At 47.2% G+C, this 12,388-nt stretch overlaps 1 long non-coding RNA gene across 1 annotated transcript; it reads left to right on the forward strand.

Moving 5' to 3' along the window:
• The first annotated feature begins 4,027 nt into the window (after positions 1-4,027).
• On the forward strand, positions 4,028-5,879 carry LOC143789242 (uncharacterized). The gene is made up of 3 exons (XR_013219033.1): positions 4,028-5,118; positions 5,224-5,361; positions 5,456-5,879. It is a non-coding gene; the product is annotated as an uncharacterized LOC143789242 (long non-coding RNA).
• Positions 5,880-12,388: the final 6,509 nt, after the last annotated feature.

Raw genomic sequence — 12,388 nt, forward strand, 5'->3', positions numbered from 1 at the left:
TTGGATTTTGAATTGAACCATCAAACCTTCGACATCGATGCAATAAACCAACTTATCTTCCTGGGCAAAGTAAGGAACAAACTCGTTTTCACGATGTCTGAACCATGAAAAAGACACTCCTGGCAACAATAAATTCTTGCTTTTGAGCCTTGATCCGAGTAACTCAGCGGCATATTTGAGAAGATTCAAGTCTCTTACCAAATCATTCATCTCCTCCTGGGAAAACAATTTTGGTCTTGTATCATCTTCAAAGTCAGAACTTGATTCATCATCTGGTTCAGGTATGACTCCACCTTCATCGGAGCTAGTTATCTCTTCCAAGGTAGCAGGGGCCTTGGGTACTGGTATATCTGTGCCATGGGGGATGGGACGAATTGCTGAGTGAATATTGGGGTATGAAATGGAATGCTTCCATTTTGAATTATACCCTTTCGCATTGCATGAACAAAAGTAACAATCGTCACTATGGTTCCTTTGCTCTCATCATACCATAGGAATCCCATAATGGAAAGCTTTTTTTTTACCCTTGAATCAATTTCGGAGGTCCTCAACACACCGTTTGCACACTTTATGAGGCGCCCAAGCTTTATCTTGATCTCCAAGCTTTAGTCCGAAATAAGCGAAGTATACTTTTTTCACAAAGTTTGTAATATTCAGCTGTTGCTTCAACACTGTATATTCACCACAAATGTAACAGAAACTGTCAGGCGAATTAATACTCTTCCGCTGAGCCATAGTGCTAATTTTGGGAAACACGGTTGAATATGACGAGCTAATGTAGCGCCCCCACTGCCGCAGGGCCGAGGGGTACCCGGTACCGGGCCTCTGAGTCTCTGCTCTGGGGTTGTCACGGTGGCTAGGCCCGGTCCGTGACCCTGCCGAGGGGCGTACAGTGATAGATATGATGGATGATGGTAGTGGTGGTGGTGCAGTAAATAACGAGGACACCAGGTTGCAGTCTCTTTACCTCTTTACTGAAGATCTCTGGGTCCTCAGTCCGGAATACGGTTCACCAGGCTACGCAAGTCCGGCCAGCCCAATGGCACCTCCAGAGTTCTCTTTGCAGGTGGAAATCTGTGCCTTCCCGCTAGCGCTATGTGTTGTGGTCCTCCCCTGCTGTGCTTACGGGATAGTACCCCACAACTGTTGTGTCTGTTTCTGATGTTCCCTCACAACTCGTTCGGATGATGTTCTTCTCCTCCGTCCCTCCCTGATGTTCTGGTTAGGACGGCACCTGTATGACGAGTAGGCTCGGAGCTCTTCCGGGACCCTAGAGTCGCCCCTCTCCTAGTGCGCCCCCCATGTCTTCATAGGTGATGTATGTGAGATAGCCCGCCTGAGACTGACTGTCCTGCCGTTGGTTTGAAGTATTGCTTGGAGCTAGATATATAAATACTTCCTCGGCGTTCCGGCCGCCGGTTGTGCGCCTCAGTAGGATGTTGCCTCGGTCTTACAGCACGACTCCTACTGGTATTTCTCCTCTTGCTTTGATCTCGTTTCTCACCCAGCACAATATATCTCGCTTCTGTTCCTTTCTTAGGGCACCGCCGCTATGCTGAGCAGGCACGGTCCCGTGACGTTCTTTCTTGTAGCCAGGCCTCTGTCAGGATCCCACCCCTGACAGGGACCCTACCGAATCTTTCCCCACAACACCCTCTGCCACAAGGTGTTGCCTGGTTCCAACCCAGTCAGCTTTCTTCCTAACTTCCTGCCTGACCCCCAGTTTTACCAGTATGTGAGGAGTGTCCTAATGAATAGAACCCTTAGCTCCCTCTGGAGGCCCGGCTGTGAAATGTATTGGTGTCTGTGATACCTGGTCAGATGAACTCCTTCAGTGCCATCAGACGTACCATAGCCCCCCTTAGCGGCGGAGCCACAGTACTGCAACGACCAGGACTCTGGGGCGCTGCACTAACATGAACTGAGATGAAAAAGTGTGAACAGGCGAGAACCAAGATAAAACAATCGAATCAAGCCCGAGCATGTCAGAGCCTGTTCGTTCAGCTTGCAACATGTTGATGCTGGTTTAATTAGTTCACTCTGAAAATTCTTTTCTTTGAAAGTTATATTTTTTTGGCATTGCATATCTTCAATGCATTGATGTGAATTAATTAATCGTAATTTTGACTTTCAAAACCCTAAGATAAAAAAATACCAAAAATTGAGAAAAATATACTAATTTGAAGAGAATTTTGCATTTTGTGGCAAATCCTGACGTCCAGGATTTTTTGCAATATTTTTTTCGTTTTCAGCACACCAAAATACATGGAAATTAGATGAAAATAATTAAACAGCTTTTTAGTCTCAGACCTGTGTTATTTAGTCTGGAAAAAAGACGACTGAGGGGCGATCTAATAACCATGTATAAGTATATAAGGGGACAATACAAATATCTCTCCGAGGATCTGTTTATACCAAGGAATGTGACGGTCACAAGGGGGCATTCTCTGCGTCTGGAGGAGAGAAGGTTTTTCCACCAACATAGAGGATCCTTTACTGTTAGGGCAGTGAGAATCTGGAATTCCTTGCCTGAGGACGTGGTGATGGTGAACTCAATCGAGTGGTTCAAGAGAGGCCTGGATGTCTTCCTAGAGTGTTAACAATATTGTATCTTACAGTTATTTGGTTCTTTAGAAGGACGTAGATCTGGGGATTTATTCTGACCGAATATAGGCTGAACTGGATGGACAAATGTCTTTTTTCGGCCTTGCTAACTATGTTACTATGTTACTTTGTTGCTATGTAAAATGGAAGGTGGATGGAAAATTAAAAAAGTTGTTGAAAAATAAAAAGTTGTGGATTTTAGGAAGGAAGGGAAAACTGAAAATGCAAAAAAGAAAAATGTAAGTAATGGAAATCATGGCAGAAATAAATATTTAAACATTTCTTCTGCTAAAACCTCAATCTCTATGGTTTTATACATGAGAAAAATCACGGATGTCTGAATGAGGTTTTAAGAAGATAAATCAGTTCAGATCTTTGGGAGGGTAATTTCACCATCTCCCTCTGTAACTCTGCATCAGGCATGTGTCCCACTGACCAGCCCACCCGAGGTGTCCACAGGGAATTTGCCAGATAGGAAGAAACCTGCCTGGTCCTGTTGTAATACATACTGTACTTTTGTGGATGTGAGATAACTGAGTGATATGGACACATGTATGTCATGTAATATGGCCACGGTGGTACATAAAAATAAAAAAACGGAAGTCTTTTTTTTAATTTTTTATTATAATTATTTGTATGCTTTAGCCTCTATTATTTATTTTATTTTCACTTATTTATAACCTGTGGTAATCATTTCCCTGACAGTCCGGTAGGCAGCTGCTGAGTTGTGTATTGTTTAGCAATAATGTATCACCCACAACAATAAATGATAAAGAAAAACATTACATTCTTATAATTTACAGCAGAGGACATAATCTGTTTATAAAATCCACTATTTACAAACAAGGAGAAAACTGATTTTTCAATCTTTTCCAACCCAGATATATACATTTCTACTATATTAAACAGATGGGATATTTCTGTTCCCCATTCTCTGCCTCACTCACCAGTTGGCAGCAAACATGGCGGCCCAGCTGCTCTGATGTCACAATATTATGCTCAGGACTAGGGGGTCACTCAGAATTATGATGTCATAATGGCCTCATGGAATGTCCTGAGGGTATGTAATGTCTGAGCGCCGTGACATCAGTGCCATTTCTAGAGTTGATGCTTTTGCGGACACTTCACTTTGGCTGTGGAAGAGCGAACTAGTTTGTGTTACACATCTGGTGATTACTTCCATTGATTCTTTTTGATCTTTGATCAGAGCACAATAACACCGGTGCCACCGGAGAGCTTAGTTCTCCAATATTCGATCAGCCAGCTTCAGGTAACTTTGTCATGAGTGCCCGGGAGCTGCGTCAGCTGATTGCTGACAATGACGCATGGCTGCGCCGACCAGAAAACCAAGGTAAGTGATATTTGGGGGAGACAGACAATATTCCCACCCTATAGGGCTCTCTTGGGAGGAAATATACCTGGGGTATGATGGGTCACATTTCAGGATAGACAGTGCAGGTTTACGAAGTCCAAAATAATGTCAGTTCTTCGAAGGGTTCCCCTTTCCCTAAACACCACAGCAGCAGATAGATCCATCACTATAGCCCAAAAGTGTTTGCTAACATTGGGAAAAATTCTGATAAATTCTCATTCATTTATAGGTCAGGCCATAATTGTCCATAGGTTACGGTCTCATCAAAGAGATCAGGAAAGACCTTCTACCAGTGATGGACATCAGAGAGACAGCAATGCTGTCACTGAGAGGAGAAGGAGAACGACCCGAGATCCTCCAACTCGTAGGGGACAGGAAGAGAGAAGAGAAAGAAGCCGCTCTCCTCTAAGGCCAGCCCCTGCGGAGCCCTCCAGAACAACAGGAGAGAGCAGCAGGGGTGGTGACCGTCCCCTCCCATCTATTCAACAACAGGAAGTGGGTGTGATTACACCACCAGTGCCACAGGTGGCGGTGGCGATTCCTGTTGGCAGCAGAGTAAATATAATTCTCCCAACAAGGGATATAACCCCAGAGGAGGAGACCCAGTCATGTGTCATCTGTATGACCCAATATGAGATTGGAGAGCAGGTCATAGTCCTTCCATGTGACCACAGCTTCCATCAGGGATGTATTTCTAGATGGCTCCGCTCCAACCCTCTGTGCCCCCTGTGCCGTAACCACGTCTTCCAATGATGCACCAAAATGGAATCACAAGGCTTTAGGAAGAAAGCTATGTCCATGGTGCAGAAAGTGGAAGAGACCATACTGAATTCCAGCCCAGGTAAGGGACCTGTGCATATATTAAAACTACATTCCTTTGAAGGCTGTAAAAAAAAACCCTCACTTTTAATTTTCCTGAATTTCTGGTCTTGCCTTAGTTTAACATCAGCTTTGGTCAACATCTCACCAAGCATGAAGGGCTATGAACATCCCATAAACACCAGACGGTAAGTCATCTCTCATTCCCTCTGTCCCATGATATCTATGTCACATGTAACATATAAATAATTGTTCTTTTCACAGAAGGATGATCCAAGTCTGGAGAACATTGAGGAATGAGATCAAAATGACTTGTACTTTATGTAAGTAGATATTAGAATTTGTTTTCTTTTATTTTCCACAGATTATTAACTTTTTACTGGGAATCTATTGATGTCATGTAATAATTTGTCATTTTCTCTTCACAGAAATGTGTATTATTTTGCACATAAATCACCTTTATCTTCCCGCTGTTCTGGTCTCTCTGTAGTTTGCCATCAGCTTTGGTCACTATCTCACCAGGCATGAAGGGTTTTGTGAACATGGAAATCCCAAAACAGCTAATGGTAAGTTACCTCATTCCCTCTTCTCTCTCCACCCAATAATGATCATCACATTACATGCAATATAGAATTAATTGTTGTTTTCTCCTTTTTATAGAAGGAAGATCCAAGTCTGGAGAACATTGAGGAATTAGATCAGAACGACCTGCACTCCATGTAAGTAGATATTAGAATTTCTTTCTTTTAGTCTCCAGCTCATATTTAGTTACTTTTTATTAGGAATCTACTGATGAGATGTAATAACTTGGTGTCTTCTCTTCACAGAAATCTGCAGAAGTTACAGATCATTTCCATAATGATCCACAGATTCCTCATCTGCTTCATTGAGTCACCGATTCCATCACGTGCAGTGATGCTGATAACAGCTGAAGCTCCAGATTCGGATGTTACCATAAATTCTATTAATTGCAAACAATTTATAAAATTAAATAATATTTACCATCAATATGTCTGGTTGTGACTTTTTACTGTACAATTTCTTACATAACTTTCAGAGTACATAATTATAAGTGAGGGAGGTATCTATCATTAGTTGGTATAGGGGTAGCGATCACACTTAAAGAGGTTATGTACTTTATATTGATGGCAGGGCCGGACTGGCCATAGGGCACTTCTGGCAAATGCCAGAAGGGCCGGTGCCAGTGGTGGGCCGCTCAATCCGCCGCCCCCGCCGTCGCATCCAACTATACGGGCGTATAGACGCCGGTACAGTTGAATGCAATGATGGAGGAGAGAGCGTCTACAGACGCTCCTCTCCCATCATTCCCCGCTCTGCCTCTGACACTGCGGGTGCGCGATGATGTCATATCATCGCGCACCTGCTGTGTCCCGGGCAGACTGCAGCTGCTGAGACAGGAGCAGGAACCAGGAAGCAACGCTGGGCACGAGGAGAGGTGAGGAGAGTTTTTTTTTTTTCTGGACTGTGGGGCCATTCTCGGAGGAGGTGAGGGGAGGAAGAGAAGAGATGTGGGCTGTATATAGTTCTCTGTGGGCTGTGCTCTGTGCTGTATACTGCTGTGGGCTGTATATAGTTCTCTGTGGGCTGTGCTCTGTGCTGTATACTGCTGTGGGCTGTATATAGTTCTCTGTGGGCTGTGCTCTGTGCTGTATACTGCTGTGGGCTGTATATAGTTCTCTGTGGGCTGTGCTCTGTGCTGTATACTGCTGTGGGCTGTATATAGTTCTCTGTGGGCTGTGCTCTGTGCTGTATACTGCTGTGGGCTGTATATAGTTCTCTGTGGGCTGTGCTCTGTGCTGTATACTACTGTGGGCTGTATATAGCTCTCTGTGGGCTGTGCTCTGTGCTGTATACTGCTGTGGGCTGTATATAGTTCTCTGTGGGCTGTGCTCTGTGCTGTATACTGCTGTGGGCTGTATATAGCTCTCTGTGGGCTGTGCTCTGTGCTGTATACTGCTGTGGGCTGTATATAGTTCTCTGTGGGCTGTGCTCTGTGCTGTATACTACTGTGGGCTGTATATAGCTCTCTGTGGGCTGTGCTCTGTGCTGTATACTGCTGTGGGCTGTATATAGTTCTCTGTGGGCTGTGCTCTGTGCTGTATACTGCTGTGGGCTGTATATAGTTCTCTGTGGGCTGTGCTCTGTGCTGTATACTGCTGTGGGCTGTATATAGCTCTCTGTGGGCTGTGCTCTGTGCTGTATACTACTGTGGGCTGTATATAGTTCTCTGTGGGCTGTGCTCTGTGCTGTATACTGCTGTGTGCTATATATAGTTCTCTGTGGGCTGTGCTCTGCTGTATACTGCTGTGGGCTGTATATAGCTCTCTGTGGGCTGTGCTCTGTGCTGTATACTACTGTGGGCTGTATATAGTTCTCTGTGGGCTGTGCTCTGTGCTGTATACTACTGTGGGCTGTATATAGTTCTCTGTGGGCTGTGCTCTGTGCTGTATACTGCTGTGGGCTGTATATAGTTCTCTGTGGGCTGTGCTCTGTGCTGTATACTGCTGTGGGCTGTATATAGTTCTCTGTGGGCTGTGCTCTGTGCTGTATACTGCTGTGGGCTGTATATAGTTCTCTGTGGGCTGTGCTCTGTGCTGTATACTGCTGTGGGCTGTATATAGTTCTCTGTGGGCTGTGCTCTGTGCTGTATACTGCTGTGGGCTGTATACAGTTCTCTGTGGGCTGTGCTCTGTGCTGTATACTACTGTGGGCTGTATATAGTTCTCTGTGGGCTGTGCTCTGTGCTGTATACTGCTGTGGGCTGTATATAGCTCTCTGTGGGCTGTGCTCTGTGCTGTATACTACTGTATGCTCTGTGCTATATATAGTTCTCTGTGGGCTGTGCTCTCTGCTGTATACTGCTGTGGGCTGTATATAGTTCTCTGTGGGCTGTGCTCTGTGCTGTATACTGCTGTGGGCTGTATATAGTTCTCTGGGCTGTGCTCTGTGCTGTATACTGCTGTGGGCTGTATATAGTTCTCTGTGGGCTGTGCTCTGTGCTGTATACTGCTGTGGGCTGTATATAGTTCTCTGTGGGCTGTGCTCTGTGCTGTATACTGCTGTGGGCTGTATATAGTTCTCTGTGGGCTGTGCTCTGTGCTGTATACTGCTCTGTGCTGTATATAGTTCTCTGTGGGCTGTGCTCTGTGCTGTATACTGCTGTGGGCTGTATATAGTTCTCTGTGGGCTGTGCTCTGTGCTGTATACTGCTGTGGGCTGTATATAGTTCTCTGTGGGCTGTGCTCTGTGCTGTATACTACTGTGGGCTGTATATAGTTCTCTGTGGGCTGTGCTCTGTGCTGTATACTGCTGTGGGCTGTATATAGCTCTCTGTGGGCTGTGCTCTGTGCTGTATATGCAGCGCCCCAGAGTCCTGGTTGTTGCAGTACTGTGGCTCCGCCACTAAGGGGAGCCATGGTGCGTTCGATGGCACTGAAGGAGTTCCTCCAATCAGGTATCACAGACACCAATATGTTTCACAGCTGGGCCTCCGGGGGGAGCTAAGGGTGCTATTCATTAGGCCACTCCCCACCATAGTGGGTAAACTGGGGGTCAGGCAGGAAGTTAGTAGAGAAAGCTGACTGGATTGAACGAAGCAACACCTAGTGAGAGAGGGTGTTGTGGAGGAAGAGACAGTAGGGTCTCTGCCAGGGGTGGGATCCTGGCAGAGGCTTGGCATTGAAAGAACGTAACGGGACCGTGCCTGCTCAGAATAGCGGCGGTGCCCTAAGAAAGGATTAGAAGCGAGATAGATTGTGCTGAGTGAGAAACGAGATCAAGCAGAAGGAGAACACCAGCAGGGGTTTTGTTGAAAGAGGCAGCACCTTGCTGAGGCGCATTACCGGTGGCCGGAACGCCGAGGGAGTGGAATAAGATATAGCTTTAAGCCATACTCCAAACAGCGGCAGGACAGTCAGTCTCAGGCGGGCTGTCTACCACATATCACCTATGAAGTCTTGGGGGGCAATTGCGGGAGAGGGGCGTCTCTAGGGTCCCGGAAGAACTCCAGGCCTACCTGACAAACGGGTGCCGTTCTTACTGTAACATCAGGAAGGGACGGAAGATTAGCAGAAGATCAGTTAATCGAGTTGTGAGGGAACTTAAGAAACAGACACAACAGTTGTGGGGTACTTTCCGTAAGCACAGCAGGGAAGGACTACAACACAAAGCGCTAAGAAGGAAGGCACTGATTTCCACTTGTGAGGAGAACTCTGGAAGTGCCATTGGACCGGCCGGACTTGCGCAGCCTGGTGGACCGGATTCTGGACTGAGGACCGAGAGATCTCCAGTAAAGAGGTAAAGAGACTGCAACCTGGTGTCCTCGTTATTTACCGCGACCTGCACCCCACAACTGCACCGCTATACCACCGTTAACAGTACCTATTTGCAACGGACGTCCCCCACTGACAGACAGGGCCACGGACCGGGTCTAGCCACCGTGACAACCCCAGGACTGAGATCCCCGAGGCCCGGCTCCGGGTACCCCTCGGCCCTGCGGCGGTGTGGGGGCGCTCCAAATCTTGGCGTCACGAACAAGATCTACTTAAGCCTGAAGAATCAGGTCATGTGTGCCTAGAGACTGTGATTTGTTGTGCATGAACTGTAGCTTTATTGAGAGACTGTGTGCTACCATTGACCAATAGAAGTTCCCGCCAAAAGCCGCCGCCATTGCTACTTTGGAGAAGAAGGAGGGTGTGCTATGGGAGGAGACTACCAGAATGGCGCGAGAAATGGATACCGCCCTCTGCGCTTCGGGCTGCAAGGAGATGACCTGCCCCAAAGCAGAAGACAACCTCCTGATTTGCAACGGCGGGAAGCAGGAGATGGAGAAGCCCGACCTCGGAGAAATGGCGGAGTTAGGTGTATGCACTGCCACCGACTATCAGGCAGCGATGATGAACAGCAAGTGCCTGAGCGAGGAAGATGCGACTCCGGCTTGCCCCTCTTCACCGGAGACGGACTTATGTCCCCTGCAGCCGGAGGACCTGAAACTCCTGGAACGGATAGCAGAGCTGAGTCCACCAACCCTGACCTTGGAGTCCGTGGAGGAGGAACCACAGCGAGCGGAGCAGCGTTCGGGGGCCGCATTGGAAGAGCCGCGGTCCGGGCTGCGGCCGACTCCAGCGTTCTCGTCAATGGATCAGATCGATATCGGTGGAACCACATCAGGTGTAGGTACGGAAGATACCCCTGCCTCCCCGCTCGATACCGCTCCCGCGACCGACCCCCCTCGCAACAGTAGCTGCCTCTTGATGGCGGGAATGGTGGCATCATCCCTCGAAGTAATGAAGGGTCTGGTATCCCCGCCACCGACCGCAATGGGAGAGTTCCTAGATGTGAGCTCGGAGGGAGTGATTCTCCGGTGGGAGGCCCCCCGGATTGAGCCGAATGGGGTTTGGAGAAGAGGTCACGCCATTGCCGTGCTCACTTGGGAGCAATATAAACAGTGCCTGATTTCCCAATGGAAAGACTGGAAAGAGATGGGACAAACCCCCGCCGCATCAGCCGTGAACCAGGGTCTGAAGCCTGTACGGTCAGGAGATACCCGCCATCGGAGTGCCCAGGAAGGGTGTGCCCGTAACGTTCGCCGACGTGGACCTGAGAGAGTGTCATCTACTACTTCAGCTGTGATTGAACCAAATGTAGCAGAGCTTACCAACATTGCCACCGCACATGTCATTGCAGCAACTGAGCTGGCAGCTAGGATCCGTCTTCAGGTTCAGGCATCAAGCGGTCTGACTGCACCGGGAAGACCCACCAGTGACACTGGCGCGACATTAGCCGGGAGCCAGGGGCCAAGGCCACCTGAACAAGAGTAAACCTCGGAAACCTGAAAATGTAAATAGTTACTGTTTGTTCTTTAAGTTGCTGCTAAACCCGTCCAGGGTAAACTTTAAGAAAGGTGACCCCTTTGTTGACCCGGGGTCACTATTGTTGTTTTCTTGAAGTTTTGCACAAAGTTACACAAACTGCGAAATCATGGACTGTGCATGATTTGAACTTTCTTGTAAATAGTTTGCACCTTCTTAAAGGTGCTTCCTACTGGTTTTGTTTAAAGACATTTTGCGAAGATACCATTCCGGAGCCTTTGCATGGACTGGTAGGCTGAGAAGAAGAGCTACCTCAGAAAGACTTGATCTCCTCTTAAAGGGGAGGTTAGAATTGAACTTGAAAGTGATACTGTTTTAGAACAGTAATGTCAAGATAATGCTTTGAAGGAAATGTAACTGTTTTTCATGGAAAAGTTATGTGTGTTTAATTTGTTTAAAATGTGAAACCTAGATAATGTTCTTTGAAGAGAAAGATGCAGAAAGCCCGTAGGGGTAGATGTAGAGTTCCGTTTAACTGAAAGTAAAGAAGTAATAACGAAGGTGAGGATAGAAGGTAAACCCTGCGTCCCCATAGAAAGTTAGTTCGTTACTAAGGACAGAAAGTAGACCCGTAGGGGTTAGTGAGTGAGTCCTTATAGGAGCCAAGCAGAGTGTGCTCCATGCTCTCAAATTGAAAGGAATGTTATGTCTATACTATGTATAGTAGAGAAAGGCAGTAGGCCCTGGCTGAACGGGGCGGTCCTGTAAAAGAAAGGAGAGGCAGTAGGTCTGGTGCCATAGGGACAGGCGGTCCTGCAGGTTCAAAGTAGGAGAATGTGAAGTTACCTTGCCCTGTAATGTGATTATAGGAAGGCCTTTGATAAACTAAGAGTGTATGTTTCTTAAAGGCAATGTTAATTTATTGTTCCAGCATTTGCACTTAGTAGAATACCCGGTTGGGTAATGAGAGTTAATTGTAGCCTGTTGCTATGATATTTGATTATGTTTTGTAACGTTAAAGTGTCCTCACCTCCCATAAAGGGAAGCCTGTTCAAGTATGCTTATTGTTTTGCACTCAACAAATTTGTATGTCTTTTTGCTAACCTGTATTGTTGTTTTCTTCCCAGTCCCGGAGTACTGTGTTTAACCAGGGGGGAGTGCAGCGCCCCAGAGTCCTGGTCGTTGCAGTACTGTGGCTCCGCCACTAAGGGGAGCCATGGTGCGTTCGATGGCACTGAAGGAGTTCCTCCAATCAGGTATCACAGACACCAATATGTTTCACAGCTGGGCCTCCGGGGGGAGCTAAGGGTGCTATTCATTAGGCCACTCCCCACCATAGTGGGTAAACTGGGGGTCAGGCAGGAAGTTAGTAGAGAAAGCTGACTGGATTGAACGAAGCAACACCTAGTGAGAGAGGGTGTTGTGGAGGAAGAGACAGTAGGGTCTCTGCCAGGGGTGGGATCCTGGCAGAGGCTTGGCATTGAAAGAACGTAACGGGACCGTGCCTGCTCAGAATAGCGGCGGTGCCCTAAGAAAGGATTAGAAGCGAGATAGATTGTGCTGAGTGAGAAACGAGATCAAGCAGAAGGAGAACACCAGCAGGGGTTTTGTTGAAAGAGGCAGCACCTTGCTGAGGCGCATTACCGGTGGCCGGAACGCCGAGGGAGTGGAATAAGATATAGCTTTAAGCCATACTCCAAACAGCGGCAGGACAGTCAGTCTCAGGCGGGCTGTCTACCACATATCACCTATGAAGTCTTGG

Source organism: Ranitomeya variabilis, unplaced genomic scaffold (assembly GCF_051348905.1).
Source record: "Ranitomeya variabilis isolate aRanVar5 unplaced genomic scaffold, aRanVar5.hap1 Scaffold_138, whole genome shotgun sequence".
In the NCBI taxonomy this organism is placed as follows: Eukaryota; Metazoa; Chordata; class Amphibia; order Anura; family Dendrobatidae; genus Ranitomeya; species Ranitomeya variabilis.